The sequence below is a fragment of the Gopherus evgoodei genome, chromosome 9 (genome assembly GCF_007399415.2).
Source record: "Gopherus evgoodei ecotype Sinaloan lineage chromosome 9, rGopEvg1_v1.p, whole genome shotgun sequence".
NCBI lineage: Eukaryota > Metazoa > Chordata > Testudines > Testudinidae > Gopherus > Gopherus evgoodei.
In genome coordinates this window covers 56,233,712-56,252,705 of record NC_044330.1, presented here as the reverse complement: position 1 = coordinate 56,252,705, position 18,994 = coordinate 56,233,712, and the positions used below count along the sequence as shown (strand labels likewise).

Genomic DNA, 18,994 nt, shown 5'->3' with positions numbered 1-18,994 from the left:
GGAAAGTGATTTGACCCTGGTCTCTTGTTTTCCCTTGTCAAGTGCTGAATGATGATGGCTGCACCAGTACTTCATCCACTACTTCAGTTTCTGACTCCTCTGCATCTGTTTGGGGGAAGGGAGAGGTTAAAAAAATTGCTGATAGACTTTATTTGTTACTTATTTAACATGTCTGAGCAGCTGTGCCATGATGAGATCAGCTGTGAACAGCTGTTGTTTAACTTGTCCTTGGATGGGTTTTTTCGTTTGTTTGTTTTAATTTCCAAATTTAAGTGTGTTGTGTTTGTTTTTTCGCTGTCTTATGTCCAAACACGTGCTTTATACTGCAGGCTGACCCTTGGTACTGTGCCATCACAAGTGTCCCCCAGCTCTGGCAGATAGTTCTCTTTTGAAGTTCCTCACCTTGTTCACGATTATATTAATGTTGAGGACAATTAGATAAAGTTTAGTGTGAAGTATTTAAAGTGATTAGGCCACCAGATATCATTGCCTAGAGAAAGAAAATTTAATTTCCATGGGACAAATTAGGAAAATACTGCTAGTGGTGAAACTTAATGAGTGAGTGGCTGAGAAATGTGCAGATGTGACTGTAAAAATGGAAAACAAAGTCCACTGTGGTAAACTGGAGTAGGAGAAATGGTCTGTATCTTTATGAATTGCACAGAACCAAGCATGCTGTTGTTCCTAATCAAATAATTTGCTTTAAAAATTAGGTGCGTCCTAGTGAGGATAGCATTAGTGTACTGATTAGTTTTGTTTGTGCCTGGTCATTGTAGTGCAAATGTGGAACAGGGTAGGATAAATTAATTAGCATTTTACTTATCTTCATTAATGTTTATGTTAATTATTTCAAGTTAATTTGAGAGAAAAAATCTGCTCTGATAAATTGCAATGGTATCTATTCCTGAATTTCTGATAGAGGTAGGAATGTGATTACAGAATTAGCAATTTGGGACTAGTAGGCTTAATCTTTAGAAGCTTTAACTGAGTTTAATGGCCGAGATAACACTAATAATGGTGGCAGTTGGACTCCAAGTTAAATGTTCCCTTTTTTCCCTTTGCAGACACACTAATGTTCTTACCTGTTGTTGCTGAGTGCAGTGTCTGCCATCATAAAGGTCTAATAAGCCAGTCACTGTGATATCTAGGTATCGGTCATATCTTGGGCTCAGTGGTGAATATGGAGAGGCAGTGGGGCAGCATTGATTTCTGAATTAAAGATAAGGATGTGTAAAGTGAGGAGGAGAATTCTTGTGAAGGAAAGAATAATTCAATTAATGCAGGTAATTGAAGAATGGGATGTAATGCAACATGAGTTTACCAGAGGTAGATTGTGCCAGACTAACCTGATTTCCTTTTTTGAGAAGCTAACTAATTTTTAGATAAGGTAAACGAAACAGATTTAACACTCTTGGACCTTGATAAAGCATTTGACTTGACATAGTACCACATGGAAAATTAGTAGTTAAAGTAGAGAAGTTGGAGATTAGTATAATAATAATTACAATGTGAGTAAGAAACTGGCTAACGGAAGAAGGCAGTGGCTTGTGTTGAAAGGCAGACTGGAGGGAGGTTACTAGTGGATTCGTCTTGGAACTGTTATTAATATTTTTATTATTGACTTTAGCACAAGTAGGAGCATACTAATGAAATTTGATGCAAAGCTGAGAGGCATTGTAAATACAGAGGAGGATCGGAATATTATCGTGGAAGATCTGGATGATCTTGAAGACTGGAGTAACAGAAATGGGATGAAATTCAATAGTACAAAGTGCAAGGTCATTCATTTAGGGTCTAAACACAAGAATTTCTGCTATAAATTGGGGCTTATCAGCTGGAAGTGACAGAGGAGGAGAGAGACCTGGGTGTTTGGGTCAGTCACAGGATGACTGAGTCACCAGTGTGATGCAGCTGTGAAAAAAGGCAAATGTGATTCTAGAATGCATCAGGCAAGGCATTTCCAGTAGAGATAGAGAAGTATTATGCCATTGTACAAAGCACTGGTAAGACCTTATTTGGAATATTGTGTACAATTGTGGTCACTCATGTTCAAAAAAGATTAATGCAAACTGGAAAAGGTGAAGAAAAGAGCTCCTAGGGTGATCAGGTCAATGAAGGGCTTATTTAATGAGAGGAGACTGGAAGAACTTAGCAAAAAGAAGGCTAAGAATACAATTGCTCTCTCAATACAGCAGGGAGGGTGAAAAGCTATTGAAACTACAGGACAATGATGGCACATGATCAAAGGGGTATAAACTGGTCATGAACAAAATCAGGCTGGAAATTAGAAGATTTCTAACCATCAGAGGGGGTGAGGGTCTGGAATAGCCTCCCAATAAGAGTTGTGAGGGCAAACAACTTAATTAGTTTTAAGACAGAGCCTGACAAATTTGAGTGAGATTGTATGGTGGGGTTGTTTGTAATTGTAAGGGGCGAAGCTCAGCAGCCCTGGGGCTTTCTTCTGGTTTGTCTTCTGTTCCTAAAATCTCTGTTTCAAGGCTGCTCACTGAAGAGATCACGAAGGGTATCGCACTGTCTGGAGTGGCCCACCAACTGCGAGTGCATACCTCAGGGTAGAGTGTTAGAAATTATGGGCAGATACCCCAAACTGGTGGTATGTTCTATAATTAGATTTCACCAAGCCTGTGAACTCCTGGATCACTATACCAGTCTTACCCTAAGAGGACAGTCTGTGACTCCATTGTATGTCTACACTACGAAATTAGGTCAATTTTATATGTCGATTTTTAGAAATCGATTTTATACAGCCGATAGTGGGGACATACACAAAGTGAATTAAGTCAGCAGTGTGTGTCCTCACTACCATGGTCAGCATTGACTCACGGAGTGGTGCACTGTGGGAAGCTATCCCACAGTTCCTGCAGTCTCCGCTGCCCATTGGAATTCTGGGTTAAGCTCCCAATGCCTGATGGGGCAAAAACATTGTTGCGGGTGGTTTTGGGTACATGTCGTCAGTCTCCTCTCCCTCTCTCCATGAAAGTAGATGCACACAATCATTTCGCGCCTTTTTTCTTGGGTGACCCATGCAGACGCCATAGCATGGCAAGCATGGAGCCTGCTCAGCTCACCGCTGCTCTTGTGAGCATTGTAAACATTTTGCGCATTATACTGCAGTATGTGCAGAACCTGGCTAAGAGATGGTAGCACAAGGACGATTGTGAGGAGGACATGGACACAGACGTTCCTGAAAGCACGTGATATGGCAATTGGGACATCATGGCAGCAGTGGGGCTGGTTGATAGAGTGGAACGCCGATTCTGGGCCCGGCAAACAAGCACAGACTGGTGAGACCGCATAGTGTTGCAGGTATGGGATGATTCCCAGTGGCTGTGAAACTTTCACATGCGTAAGGCCACTTTCCTGGAACTCTTGTGAGTTGCTTTCCCCTGCCCTGAAGTGCAGAAATATCAAGATGAGAGCTGCCCTGACAGTTGAGAAGCGAGTGGCAATAGCCCTCTGGAAGCCTGGAACTCCTGACTGCTACCTGAATCGAGAATCAATTTGGAGTGGGCAAATCTACTGTGGGGACTCCTGTGATTCAAGTAGCCAATGCAATCCCTGACATTCTGCTATCAAGGATAGTGACTCTGGGAAATGTGCAGGTCATAGTGGATGGCTTTGCTGCAATGGGTTTCCCTAACTGTGGTGGGGTGATAGACGGAACACATGTCCCTATCTTGGCACCGGACCACCTTGTCAAACAGTACATAAACCACAAGGGGTACTTCTCAATGGTGCTGCAAACACTGGTGGATCACAAGGGACATTTCACCGACATCAACTTGGGTTGGCCGGGAAAGGTGCATGACACTCGCATATTTAGGAACTCTGGGCTGTTTGAGCAACTGCAAGAAGGGACTTACTTCTCAGACCAGAAAATGATTGTTGGGGATGTTGAAATGCCAATAGTTATCCTTAGAGACCCAACCTATCCCTTGCTCCCATGGCTCATGAAGCCGTACACAGGCAGCCTGGACAGTAGTAAGGAGCAGTTCAACTATAGGCTGAGCAAGTGCAGAATGGTGGTAGAATGTGCCTTTGGATGTTTAAAAGCTCACTAGCACTGTTTTCTGACTAGGTTAGACCTCAGTGCAACCAATATTCCCATTGTTATTACTGCTTGCTGTGTGCTCCATAATATCTATGAGAATAAGAGGGAGAAGTTTATGGCAGGGTGGGAGGTTGAGGCAAATCGCCTGGCTGCCAATAACAGCCAGAGACTAGGGAAATTAGAAAAGCACAGGTAGGTGTGCTGCACATCAGAGAGGCTTTGAAAATGAGTTTCATGACTGGCCAGGCTATGGTATGACAGTTGTGTGTGTTTCTCCTTGATGCAACCCCGCCCCCTTTCTTGATTTTAATTCCCTGTAAGCCAATCTTTGATCACAGCTGGCAAAGGAAATAAATAAATAAAAATATGGAGATAGATATATCTCATAGAGCTGGAAAGGACCCTGAAAGGTCATCGAGGCCAGCCCCCTGCCTTCATTAGCAGGACCAAGTACTGATTTTGCCCCAGATCCCTAAGTGGCCCCTCAAGGATTGAACTTACAACCCTGGGTTTAGCAGGCTAATGCTCAAACCACTGAGCTATCTCTCCTCTATAAATAAAGTCACTATTGTTTTGAAACCATGCATTCTTTCTTTATTAATGAAAAAAAAGGGAGATAACTGATAAGGTAGCCTGGGTGGGGTGGGGTGGAAGAGGAGGGAAGCATAGATTCTCTCCATACAGCAATCTGATCTAGTGTCTCCCGTTTGCTCCATGCTGGGGGGACTGCATGGTCACCTGTGCTACTGAGCTCGCCACGCTGACCAAACAGGAAATGAAATTCAAAAGTTCCTGGGGCTTTTCTTGTGTACTTGCTAGTGCATCGGAGTTGAAAGTACTGGCCAGAGTGGTCACATTGGAGCACTCCAATAATGTCCATTTGCATCTACACTACCCCAAATTTGACCCAGCAAGATAAATTTTAGCGCTACTCCCCTCACTGGGGAGGAGTAAAGAAGTCGATTTTAAGAGCTCTTTAGGTCAACGGAACAGGGTTGCTTGTGTAGGTGCATTCATTATAAAATTGACCTAACAGCTAAATTCGACCTAACCCTGTAGTGTAGTCCAGTCTATCTTGTCACCAGGCAAACTGAACTTTGTGATAAAAGGTTGCTTAAACCTAAAATCGCACCACATCATTTCTCCTAGTCCCAAGAGACCAGTCACTTACTCCGAATCAATTGGTACTCCAGATCTTACATCAAAGACAACTTGGCAGCCAATTCTATAGTAAATTAATTATAGGATTATTAGCTAAGAAAAAAGAATGAGAGTTATTGAGAGGTTAAATCATGTAAAATATAACAGGTAAATCACAGTTTGTAACGCCAAATGGTGGTAGTGATGTAATGAACTGCCGATTTCCCAAAAGTCCTTTGGGGCTATCCAGAATAATTCTGGAGTTCTCCGTCTTCTCATTCAGTTATTAGAATGCAAACAGTCCAGAAATACAGGATCTTTCAAGCTGACTGTCTCTAACCATGTGGGCTTTTCTTTTGGTTACAGGTAGTGAGGAATGCACTCAGAGTCTTTAACCTCAAATATCACACACAATGATCACTTACTTTGAAAGTAGCATTTTCTGTTAAAGTCCTTAAATACTTGATTAACATTTCATAAGATTTCTTTGCTGGGTAATTTAGTTACAGGGTTATAATCAAATGTAAATGTTTGCTTCTCCATTACAACAGGAATAGATAAGCGAGAACAATACAACTAAGGACCCAATCGTTTTCATGAAGTGGTTCTTTCTCACATGCTCAGGTTCCAATTGATCGTTGTAAGTGGGGTTGTGAAGGAATTTTTCCCCAGGTTAGATTGGCAGTGGCCTTGGTTTTTTTTTTTTAAATGTGCCTTCCTCCGCAGCATGGCTGCAGGTCGTTTGCCAGGATCACTGGGGTCTCTCTCTATCATTTCCCTACCCTTGCACACTGGTGCACCTCCTCCCTTCTATTCTCTGCTTGTGGCACATAATAGTTTAGTCTCCTGTGGGCTGTAATACTTTGGCCTGATTTAGTTATTGGATTTAGTGTGCAGTCAGTAGTGTTGGGGGCCTGTAATGTACAGAAGATCAGACCAGATGAAAGAAAATTAAACCCACTAGTAAAATATTCTTAGCCCAGGGGTGGCAAACTAAGGCCCATGGGCTGGATCTGACCGGTCAGGGCTTTGGATCTAGTCTGCGAGATTGCCACCCCTGGCCCCATGTGGCTCCTGGAAGCGGCCAGCAACACGTCCCTGTGGCCCTTGGGGAAGGGGGTGCAGATGGTTCCGCATGCTGCCCTCGCCTGCAGGCACCGCCCCCTGCAGCTCCCATTGGCCAGGAATGGGGAACCGTGGCCAATGAGAGCTTTGGGGGAGGTACCCACAGGTGAGGGCAGTGTGTGGAGCCCTCTGCCCCCTCTCCCCCATTGGCTACAGCGATGTGGTGCTGGTTGCTTCCAGCAGTGGCATGGGGCCAGGGCAGGCAGGGAGCCACTCCAGGTAAGTAGTGCCAAACTGGAGCACCCAGAACCCCAGCTCCCTGCCCTGAGCCCCCTGCCATACCCCTCCTGCACCTCAACCGCCTGCTGTGAGCCCCTTGCCACACCTCCTGTTCTGAGCCACCAACTCCTTGCCCTGAGCCTCTTCCTGTACACTGCACCCCCTCCCACATTCCAACCCCCTGCCCCAGCCCTACATTCATGGCTCTGCATGCAATTTCCCCACCCAGATGTGGCCCTCGGGCCAAAACATTTGCCTACCCCTGCTTTAGCCATATAAATAAAAAGAAAACAAGGAAAGAAGAAATGGGATCTCTAATCACTGGGGTTGGGGTGGAGTATAAAGATAATCCAGGGATGATCTAATACCTAAATGAATATTTTGTCTCAGTTTATAATAAGAGTAATGACTAGCTTGGGAACAGTGGCAGGATGGTCAATAGGAACAAGGACATGGAAGTTGAAATTACCACATCTGTGGTGGAAGTGAAACTCCAGGGGCCCTGGATTATCTCCATCCAAGAATATTAAAGGAACTGACACATGAAATTGCAAGCCCAAGAGCAAGGATTTTCAATGCATCCATAAACTCAGGGGTCATACCTCCTGACTGGAGAATTGCAAATGTAGTATTTATATTTAAGAAAGGTTAAAAAAGTGATGTGAGAAACTACATGGCCATTAGTTTGACCTCAATTGTATGCAAGGTTGTAGAACAAATTTTAAAAGAGAATGTAATTAAGGACATAAAAGGTAAACAGTAATATGGGATAAAATACAACATGGTTTTACAAAAGGTAGATTGTGCCAGACCAACCTGATCTCCTTCTTTGAGAAGATAACTGGTTTTCTAGACAAATGCAGTAGAACTAATCTGCCTGGATTTCAGTAAGGCATTTGATATGGTTACACAGTAGAAATTATTAGTTAAACTGGTGAAGATGGGGGTTAATATGAGAATCAGAAGCTTGGTAAGGAACTAGTTAAAGGGGAGACAACAACAGGTCATACTGAAAGGTGAACTGTCAGAGTGGAGGCAGGTTACTAGTGGAGTTCCTCAAGGATTGGTCTTGGGACAAGTCTTATGTCACATTTTCATTACTGACTTTGGCACAAAAAGTGGAAGTGTGCTAATAAAATTTGTGAATGACAGAAAATTGAGAGGGATTGCCAATATGGAGGAGGACTGGAATATTGTACGAGAAGCGATGGAAACTGGAGTAATAGAAATGGGATGAAATTTAATAGTGCAAAGTCATGAGCTAGGGACTAACAAGAATTTTTATAAACTGGACGCGTATCCGTTGGAAGTGACAAAGGACGAGCAAAACCTGGCTGTACTGGTTGACCAAAGGATGACTATGAGCCACCAATCTGATGCAGCTGTGAAAAATGCTAGTGTGGTCCTGGGGTGCATTGGACAAGCTATTTCCAGTAAAGATATGGAAGTGTTGTAACCATGATACACTGGTGAGACCTCATCTGGAATAGTGTGTGCAATTCTGGTCACCCATGTTTAAGACAGATGAATTCAAACTGGAACAAAGGTACAGAGAATGGCTACTAGGATGATAAGAGGAATGGAGAACCTACCATACAAGAGGAGACTTAAGGAGGTTGGCTTGTTTAGCTGAATCAAATGAAGGCTGAGAGGAGATATGACTACACTCTATAAATATATCACAGGGGTAAATACCAGGAAGGGAGAGGAGTTATTTAAGTTAAATGCCAATATGGAAACAATAATAAATGGATATAAACTGGTCATCAATAAATTTAGGCTAGAAATTAGACAAAGGTTTCCAACCATCGGAGGAGTGAAGTTCCGGAACAGCCTTCCCAGGGGAGCAGTGGGACAAAAAAAACCCACAACTTGTTTCAAGACTGAGTTTGCTAAGTTTATGGAGGGGATAGAATCATAGAATATCAGGGTTGGAAGGGACCTCAGGAGGTCATCTAGTCCAACTCCCTGCTCAAAGCAGGACCTAATCCCCAACTAGTATGAGGAGAGTGCCTGTAATGGCATACAGCCCATCCATGATGTCTTTTACCAAATATCTCTAGTGACCAAAGATCGGACACTAGATGGGGAGGGCTTGGAGTTACTGGAAAAGCCCAGGTATCTGGCTGGTGGGTCTCATCTACATGGTCAGGGTCTAACTGATTTGGAGTCGGAAAGGAAATTTCCCCTCAGATCAGATCAGCAGAGGCCCTGGTGGTTTTTTTTTGTTTTGTTTTTTGTTTTGCCTTCCTCTGTTGTGTGGAGCAGGGTCACTTGCTGGTTTTAACTAGCGTAAATAGTGGATTCTGTGTAACTTGAAATCTTTAAATGAAGAGTTGGGAACTTCAGTAACTCAGCCAGAAGTTATGGGTCTATTACAGGACGGGGTGGGTGAGGTTCTGTGGCTCAGGATGTTCAGGAGGTCAGACTAGATGATTGTGATGGTCCCTTCTGGCCTTAAACTCTGACTCAATTTTGCTTTTAAAAAACTAGCAAGAACCTGAGAAGAAAATAAACTGTATGGAGCTGAGAGGATCTGAAGGTGAAGAGGAATCAACTAGGGTTGGAGGCACAAAACTCAAGTGAAGAGAAGCGAAAACTTTTTAAAGAGGAAGAAAGTGTTTCTGAAAGAAACATGAACAAAAAATTTAAGAAGCTACCTTAGTTACAGAATTTTCTCCAAACTTGTTCAGTGGTGCAGGATTCAAAGATAGCAAACCTGGGTGGAGGGGGAGTGAAGGGAATTGGAGGGGCAGACAAAGCAGTATAAAGGGGAATAAGGAAGATAAGAATAGAGAAGCAGAGACTATGGCCTTATCTACATAGGGGAAATTGACTGGTTTATTTAGGACAGAATAAGCTGTTTTGCAAGGTATTTCAGAATAGCTCCCCACGTGGACAAGGCCATAATCTCTGCTTCTGTACTTTTCCAAGTGGTCATTTTATTCCCGAATTAGTGTCTGCATGTGGAGTTATTCTGGAATAGTTATGCTGGTCAATTTCCATGTGTATTAAAGGCATATGCTGTCAAAAGAGAGGTGGGGGGTAGAGGAGTCGAGGAAACAGCTGAGAGCAACAGAAGCTGGAAATTTTAATAGAGAGATTGCTTCTGACCTTGTGGATAGGTTTTAAAGTCTGCTACTTCTCTAAGGCTGTGTGGAACAAAGTTGTCTGATGGGTGGGAGAAGTTGGTGTTTCAGATTTTGAAGGAAAATCAGCTGTTGCATGAAACCTAGGGTGAAAGGAGAGCTTAGCAGAAGGGAGAGGTCAGGACATGTGGATGAGCTGGGAAGTCAACTGTAAGATTAAATCTGTGGTAGACAGCTTCTGGAGAATCCATGGAGATTAAGCATGCTGTTCTCAGCTTCTCTTATTGCTGCACAACCTCCTCCTTCAATTTTGGCTGCACTTTTCCCTGCATCTCCTTATTTATGCACACCCTATCTGTGGCCCCTGAAGTTGCAAAACTGCCTCATCAGCCTCCTTCTGATTCTGGCCACAGTGGCCATCCATCATACAAGAGGAGAATGCTGGACAGGGAGGTATTTTGCAACTGTGGAGCCTATTTCCATTTCTCCCTTTGCTCACGTATCTGGGTAGAGGGCCTCTGGGCTGCATCCACTGGCTCCCTAGACAATCTTCCTGGAGCAGTGGGCACTGTCCAGGATTCTCTGTTTGATGTCCCCCTCTGACTCCCTGTTCATGACCCTGTGACTCTCACTCCTGTTCCTGTTTTATAATTTGTAGCTCCTCCCCTTAGGTTGTGGGAGGGGCCTTCTGATATGTATGGGCTTGCACCCCTAGGGACTTCAATAGGTACTTTTACTGTTTTACTCCTTCAGTTCTAGATGCACTTTTCCCTGCACCTCTTTATTTACACACACCCTATCTGTGGCCCCACAAAGTTGTGAGACTGCCTTATCAACCTCCTCCTGGTGCTGGCCAAGACAGCTGGTCACTACACCAGGGGAGGAAGTTGGATGGAGTAGGGGTTGCTCTGCGACTGTGGGGCCTTCTTCAGATCCTCCCTTAAGTCATGTCTGAGGGAAGAGTTCTTCTGGGCTGTGTCCACTGGCTCCCTGGACATCTATGAGGAGCAATTAGTGCTGTCTGGGGGGGCCGGTGTCTCTGCTTAGTGTCCCTCTCTGCATCCCTGATTTTGAACCTGTGTTTAGTTAATGTCTTGGTGTACCGGCTGCTCCCTGTAGGCTGAGGAGAAGGGCCTTTAGATGTGGGCATGACCACATGAACCCATCCCGAGTGCTTCAGTGGGTGTTCTTACTGCTACTGCTATTGGCACCTCTGTGTTAGGAGAGCGGCACACACCAGTGAATGGTGGAGGATGGCAATAGTGGAAGCTGCTGCCATTTGTTCCCCCTAACTACCAGTTTGTTTTGATGGTGGAGTGAGGAAAAGCTGTGCAAACTATGAGCTGCAGAGACTGGTGGTGCCTAAGGAATGTAGAATTCTGCTCAAACAATTTATCTTCAGTGGTGTCGACACAAACATTAGTTCCTCCTCCCCCAAACACCTTAAAGGAAGAGGAAGGATGAGTAAAGTATATTTGTAGGGATGTGAGATGCAGCCACCTGGTGCTGCCAGACATCCATGTCTATTAGGGATGGTTTAGACAGTATTTGTTCCTGCCATGAGGGCAGGGGACTGGACTCGATGACCTCTCGAGGTCCCTTCCAGTCCTAGAGTCTATGAGTCTATGAGTCTATCCTTTCATAACTTTGTCACAAACAGAATAAACTAACATTTTTTTTGTATTTCAGAGACAATGTGGATTTCAAGGAGACAATTTGTGTCCTCTGTCTTCTATTGCAATAAAGAAGCAGGATACCCACTCCTGCACTCATGGTAAATACATTTTATTCAGCACTCTTAAGAAGTATTGAGGAAATATATCAAATTGCAGAAGAAAGGAAGACAGAGCTGAAGTGTGAATTAGCGATAGACAAAAATGTAGATGACCAGAACTTATATTCCATCTCTCTCTTTTAGAAAGCAACCAGCTCTCAATCTGTGTTTTGCCATATAGAGTAATGGTGCTATAGAATAATTAGAGAATGTTTGGCTACTACTCAGGAAATATATTACTTAGGGAATTTTGCATTTTGAAGTAGTTAATTTCACAAATAACAGCCACCTGTAGGGACTGTAGGCAACTATCCAGAGGTGCCACAGGACTCCTCCTTGTTTTTATCCAGAGGCTTGTCTGTTGTTGCCTGTTTGGCTCCCACCCATATATGACTATCAGTCTTCTGTCAGATTTCTCAGGCCCTCAGGACTTTTGAGGGTGAAGCAGCATTTCAGTGCCCCCTGGCTATTGGGGTTGCCATTTTAAAGTAACAGGAAATCAAAGAGCACGAAGATATGCAGTCCAACTGCAGGTTGGGGCTGCTGACAAGAGCACACACTTGCACCTGGGCAGAATAGTATTTATCAAAAAAGTCTTTTTGCCTCAAAGGGGGAAAGAATTGCACAGCTCAGAGAAGGAGAGGACTTCAGGCTTTTCCATAGTCTATGTGCCCACAATGAGAAATTAAAAAGCCTGCAACTGTAGTCTGACTGAGGTATGTATTAATACATGGGTTTTGTTTTAAATGAGAGAAATAATCCTCTCGTGGTAAGTGAATCCTATCCGTGGTGGGGAGGGGGCAAAGCTCTGTTTTTAAATGCCTGGACAAGGGTGACCAGTTGGGTGCCACTTTAATGCCTGTGACCAGGGATGAAAGTAACTTAAAGGATTTACGGTAGGCAGGAGACCTGAGCAGGGGTGTGGCCTCAACTGGAAGAGGCAGGGCATTTCAAGATTTAATGGACTTCAGGCTGTGGCTGGGAACCCCAGTGCCTTTAAATCACCCTGGAGCTACCAGCTGCAGAGGTGGCTGGGAACCTCGGAGCTCAGTGAATTAAAGGGCCCAGGCCCTTTAAATCACCATGGAAACCCAGGTGCCTGAACTCCGGCAGTGCTTTTAGGGGCCCCAGGATCCCCACAGCGGCCGGAGCACGGGGAGCTCTAAACTCCCTCTTGAGCCCAGCTGCCAGAGCTCCGGTGGGGATTTAAAGGGCCAGGCGCTCCCTAGAGTGGCAGGAGCACCGGGACCTTTAAATTTTCGCTGCAGACGCCAGTCCAGTTCGGCACGGTGTACTGGCTCTTGCCGGTACCCTGTATCTGACCGTACCGGCTTACTTGCACCTCTGCCTTTGGCTCTTTAGACAGGAACACGGAGATCGCTGAGGATCGGTGCTAGGCGCTGAATGGCCGCATAGAGAACACAGCCCCCCCCGCGGAGGCCAGCATTTAAGACAAATGACGTATGGCTTATGGGGGAGGGGGTTGCGGGACCGCTCCGCTTCTGCCTGTGTCCCGCGCTGGGAATCGGGGCCGGGCAGGTGCGGATTAGCTCCGCGCAACGTCGGCTGCCTGTGTCGGGGCAGCCCGGCCGCGCTGATGCATCATGGGAACTGTAGTCCTCAATCGAAGCGCCTCCCCGCCTCTTCTCCCCCCGCATTGCCGCTGTGTCATGGGAACTGTAGTCCCCAAGCCCTGCGCGTGAACATCTGCGCGAGGGGCGGCCCCTCCCCCTTCCCCTCCTGGGCTGTGGCCACGCGCGGCGGTTCCGCTTCCCCCTCCGGCTGCCGCCGCCTCGGTGGGTCCCACTGCCGCCATTGCAGGAGGCTCTGTGCGGCGGCCGCGCCGTGCGATCGAGAGGTCCCGCCCCGCAGCCCCCTCGGCGGCCGGCTCCTTTCCGGAGCAGCGGGCAACCGCGTCCGCCGCCGGTGAGTTCAGCGCCCGCTGCGCGCCGGGGCGGGGACCGGCTAAGGGGGCAGCGGGTGGCCGTGCCCTCCGCCGCGCACGCCGTACATGGCCCGGCCCGATTAGCGGCTGGGAGTCTCCCACCTACCGAGGGGCGGAATCCTGGCCCTCAGGCTGGCGGGTGGCGGCGCCTCCCCACCGCTTGCTTCCTCCTGAGTCGCTTCCTTGTTGGGGATCGCTGAGGTGTAGGCAGCGCCCTCTGTGCCCAGCCCCGCCGGGTGGAGAGCGCCGGTCCGCTCGGCACAGAGCTGGTAGGATGGAGACCTGCGGCTCAGGCACCCGCCGCCAGGCTCCTGCAATTCCCCCAGCTGCGAAACTCCGCAGGAGGGTGCACTTCTCCCTGGCGGGGGTGGCGTGGGCTGGGTGGGGTGGCGGGGTCAGGGTTTTGGGACACCTGTGTGGGGTGGGGGCGGGGGGACCCCGTGCGGACCTTACACTGCAGCCTTAAGGCTGTCAGGGTTTGGTGTAATAGGCCTGGTCAATACCTGGCTGCAGCTCAGAACTATGAAAAACTTTCCGTCCTATATGACATGGTGTTTGATCTAGTTACCGTCTCTCCGGGTGAATTTACTGCAGCCATGGGAAAACACCTTCCGTAGTAAATTTCTATGCTACAGTGATACAGCTGTAGATGATTTTGGGATGGCTGCATAATAGTACTTGCACAAACATACTCGCAACAACTTTGTGCCCCACCATCTTGTAATCACTCCAAGAAGTAGCGCAGAAATAAGACAGAAGTAGACTTAAATGAGCCAAGATAGTCATGTTATTTCTCTTTAATACTGGTTTTAAAGTTGTAACAGATTTCTTAGTAAAGTTTTGCCCAAACTTAAAGTTTTTGTAAGTACTTTTCCAATAGAAATATTTCTGCTAAATAGCTGTGTTCTATTGGATTTCTTTTTCTGTAACATTCTCCTGTAGTGTAAGCAACTCAGATATTGCAGCATTCCGTTAGTGTGTTGTTTTTTTTTTGTTGGAGAATTCCTTGGAGGATCAGCACCCCATGTTTATTTATGCTTGTCTCAATATTGTTGCCATTGTCTCGTTTTTTGTTTTGTCTGTTGATGTCACTTTCTGTCTTCTGGCCTATTTTCTTCTTTTTAATGTCCTATTTTTGTTCTTATTTTTTTTCTTTCTGCTCCTCCCCCCCCCCCCCCGCCCAGCTCATGAGAAAGCTATAGAGTTTAAGGCCAGAAGGGATCGTTAGATTATGTAGTCTTACAGGCCATTAAATTTCAGCCAAATACCCCTGTGTTGAGTCCAGTTACTTTAGATAAGTAAAGCATTTATTTCTTAGGAGACTAAACTATTGTTTGCCACAGACAGAGAACGGGAGAGACAGGTGCCACCGAAGTCCTTGCAATGGCAGGAAACTGATGAGGTGAGATGTGCTTAGATGATCTCAGCAGGCATTCTGTATCCCATACTGAGGAGGAAGGTGAAAATCCCTGCAAATCTGATCTGGGGGGAAATTCTTCCTTATCTATATCTGGCAATCAATTAGACCCTGAGCATGTGATCAAGACACACCTCTAAGACAGAGAATTTGGAAGCAAATACAAAAGAGTGTCTCTCTCTAACTGGGTCTCTGACTTATCCCATTGAGAGGGCTAACTTTAGTTCAGTACTTATCCTCTCCTGTCCTGTTTTTTCTTCTTTTGCTTCTCTCAAATTCTTTTTGGGTTGGAATTTCAACTCCTAAAGTGTTGTCTGAGAGCTAGCCTGAGCTTCCAGTGCCAGTATACTCTTGCTGCAGATTAGCAGATCATTAATTGAGGGGTGTCTGCTGTCGCCACAATGAAGATAATATAGTGGTTTTCAGAACAAGTCTCCTAGCTGTGTTTAAAGGGCTTATTGTTTTTCAGTGGTTTATTTTGATGCCATCATTAAACCACATCAGTATCAAAGGGTCTGGCCCTAAGTTCCTTCTAAGTTGCACAGCCACACAGCAGGCTAGCAAGGGCTGAGCAGGTGCGCAGCCTGGGAGAGGCACTTCTCGCCCCGGCCCTGGAGCTGCCACGGCTGTGGAGAGGCCCTTGTCCCCAGGTCCCAGAGCTGTTGTGACGAGAGGGGGCTGAGGGGAGTCCTCTCTTCTGACCCCACCCCAGAGTCCCACCACCAGCCAGAGCCCTCCCACTCAGCACCCCAGTCCTGAGCCCCCTCCAGCACTTCAAACCCCTCAGCCCTGTCCCTGCCACTCATCACCTCCATATTGGTGCACACAACAAAATTCATTCCGCACATGGATGGATGTAAAAAATTAGAGGGAACATTGGTCTGGCCTAGTAGTGGCATGAGTGAAGATGCTAATGCTGGAGTCTTGGGCTGGGACCCAAGCAGCATTTCGTAAACTGATGAGTTTGAACAAAATGTACAGGTCAGGAGAAAAGGAAGGAGGATAGGAGAGGCATGGAATTGGAAAAAACTGAGTTAGATGGGGAAAGTACCTGACTATGAAAAATGATTTGCTGAAGATCCCCTCAGTTATTAACAGCACGGACATATGTGGTGGGCTATGGAAGTTCTATTTAAGTACTTTAAACTTAAGCATTTAAAGTAATCTAAAGCAGTTTTTACCAGTGCCATTTTGTAAAATGACTTAAATGTTTTGAGCAGTAGTGGTTGAGCAGGTAGATAGTTTCAAGCCTACAAATTATATACTATAAATTAACTTCAGCCAATCAGATGATCTCTCTTCTTCCAAGCTATTTTATAACTCCTCAAGGTATAAAATCAAATAGCTACAGGTATTTGTAACTTGTACAGGGCTGAAACAAATTATAAATGTAACTTTAATGATGTATATTGTTGGCAGTTCAAGCAGAGGAGAACCAAATTGTCAGACAGGTGGTTGTAAAGCTTTCCATGAAAGAGATTATTCCAGAAACGTAATTACAATTATCAGTTTCACTGCTCTTTTTCTCGTTATGAAAGCAGAAACCAGCTGGAGCAGTAAGAAGGTGCAAAAAGAATACTAGCTTGCTATATATTCCTTTGAATCTCTCATGTTAACTAGGCAGTGTTTTCTTGGAAATATTGTAAGTGACTCTCAAATGTAAGTCTGCAATTGCCAAGCAGAGCCTGGAAAATATTACCATGCCATAAATAATAATTATGCATAAATTACAATTGAACATCACTAGAACAAGCATTGAGTCAGACCAAGGATTCTTGAGATGCTTTTCTGTTTAGGGATAGGGTTCTTTATATCACTGTAATGTAGGATGAAAAGAAACTATGCTTAATATTCGTATTATGCATTTTGATGAAAGTATGAAGTGTTAAATGTTTGGCATTAAAATGTTAGTTGAGATAGCGAGCTAGTAGTTTTGGGGCTTTGATCATTGTGTTGTAAGTTGAAATAGCTAGCCTTGTACTTGAAGGCTTTACATTGAACAAGATTGAAATCTTCAAGCAAGATTTCATAGAAAGTCAGTTATGTTAGCTTACTTGGGTATTGGTCTGAATTTTACTGCCTGTGTACAAGTTTGCTGGTCTAGAGGGTAGAGCCTGGTACTGGGAGTTTGGAGACATTGTTTTTGTTCCCAACTCTGCATCCTTAGACAAGTCACTTCTTTTCTGTTTTCTCAGCTACAGTATGGGGGAATCAGGCCTTTGAAATTTCACACCTGTTAGCCCAAAGTTAGCTATGAAGGTAGGCATAGCCCTCAGCAAAGCCCAAGGGCAGTGAGGCCCTCCTTATCTTTCCCAGCTATTGGAAAGGGAGCAGTTACTGGGTCTTTTTCTTGAAGCCTGATTGGGGATGTCATATTTTGTATCAGCTTCTTGCAAGTAGTTATCGGATAAATGTGAAACTGCTCTCACTGAGGAAGACACTTCCTGTCTCATCACCACCTTCAGAGCATCCTCGCTGTTGCATGTGGGTTTCTGCTTCTCTACCCTTCCCATAGGGACTCTTTGGGTGAAGGGGGAGGGGTAAAGTCTTCATCACTCCTTCCCCAGTCAACCCTCTGCTTGGTTCCTCTTCCACTATGACTAGCTGCAATGCTTGCATTCTCAAACAGTAGTAGTATATGATTGACAGTTTCACAACTGCCCACTGGGTTCTGAATAACTGCAATAAATCTGACCAAAATGTTTTAAATTTCACTCTGCTGCTGCTTGGATAAGCCATGGCCAGCAGCAATACTGGAGCTGTCTGCAGATTCATTAAAACAGTACATGAGTTTGGCTCTTCCAGAGGTCATTTCTTCAGCTGTTAGAACTAGAATTTTTTTTTTAATGAAACATTTCTGCGGAAATTGTTGGTTAGGTCTCATTTTAACTTGACAGTTCAGGCTATCTCCTTACCCAAAGCAAGTAGAGTTTTTTTTTGAAGCTCTCAGGTTAATGATCCTTCACCACCTTTTTTGAAGCACTTTGGAATTTGTGAATGAAAAGCATTATGTCATGTACCAGTTATGTAATAGTGTTTAGAACCATTTTGACTAGCTTGCCTTGTTCATCTCTGGAGAGAAATTTTGTGTCGTTCTCAAACAAAAGATCCCCACTAGGTGCTTTACAGAATAACTAGAAAGACAGGCTCTTTTCCCAAAGATCTAAATCTAACTTCAGAGATGGCAGAATAGGTTGAGGATAACAAATAGGGAAGAAAAATGACATAGTCCACAGCTGGATACTGAGTTTAATCAGGAGCATATCTAGATGCTCAGTTTTTAAAGAATGATTGACTCAGTATTTGTGGGCATCATCACAGGCATATGCCTTAAAAATGGATTTGAATGAAGAGAGGTTAATAGGTTAGCAGTCCTCTGTTGTTCCTTGTCATAAAATTTCAATACTTTTTAGAGCATGCTTGTCCTAGATATATTGGTAGGATAGGCAAAATGTTGAATGGGAGCTAGACATCCATTCTAGAAGATTCTTGATAGACTCTGCTTGATTGCACATACAAAAACTACCAACTCAGATTTGCCCAAGGTTGCTTGTTTCACTTTAAGTTGATTACTTGTTACTGAAATATTTTATTCTTTTTCCAGAAAATTCGCTGTTACCTGTTGCCATCAAACAGCTGCTATATTTGAATCTTGCATCAGAGTAGTTGTCTCTGAGCTAGTGAAGTTGGTGGTTTTCTTTCCCTGCATACACTGTTGTGGTAAGGCACATTTACTCCAACCTTCTACTGTAACTCCTCACTTAACGTTGTAGTTATGTTCCTGAAAATGCGACTTTAAGCAAAACGATGCTAAGCGAATCCAATTTCCCCAGAAGATTTAATGTAAATGAGGGGGTTAGGTTCCAGGGAAATTTTTTTCACCAGACAAGACTACATATATACACACATACACTGTGTGTATATACATATACACACACATAAACATACAAATATAGACACATGCAGCATAAGTTTTAAACAAATGATTTAATACTGGTACACAGTGATGATGATTGTGAAGCTGGGTTGAGGTGGTGAAGTCAGAGGGTGGAATATTTCACAGGGAATGCCTTACTGCTAAATGATGAACTAGCATTTGGCTGAGCCCTCAAGGGTTAATTGGTTGTTAAAGTAGCCTCGCTCTACAAGGCAGCAGGCATAGAGGGAGGGGAGAGAACATAGCAGACAGAGACACACACTGTGTGTCTGAGAT

The 18,994-nt window shown here is 44.8% G+C and overlaps 1 protein-coding gene and 1 long non-coding RNA gene across 5 annotated transcripts in view; one reads left to right on the top strand and one right to left on the bottom strand.

Moving 5' to 3' along the window:
• Positions 1–21: 21 nt before the first annotated feature.
• On the bottom strand, positions 22–13,002 carry LOC115657113. Its single transcript, XR_004001877.1, has 3 exons — positions 12,748–13,002; positions 1,083–1,209; positions 22–105 (listed from the first exon to the last, which is right to left on the bottom strand). It is a non-coding gene; the product is annotated as an uncharacterized LOC115657113 (long non-coding RNA).
• Positions 13,003–13,239: 237 nt separating this feature from the next.
• Positions 13,240–18,994, top strand: part of PAK2 (p21 (RAC1) activated kinase 2) — a 76,889-nt gene continuing 71,134 nt past the window's right edge. The window contains exons 1-3 of one of the 4 annotated variants that reach the window (XM_030574409.1): positions 13,240–13,345; positions 14,708–14,766; positions 18,386–18,501. The gene's annotated coding sequence lies outside the window, so the exon portion shown is untranslated. The remainder of the gene's footprint in view (positions 13,346–14,707; positions 14,767–18,385; positions 18,502–18,994) is intronic. The other 3 variants (XM_030574411.1, XM_030574412.1, XM_030574408.1) reach the window with 3 other exon arrangements.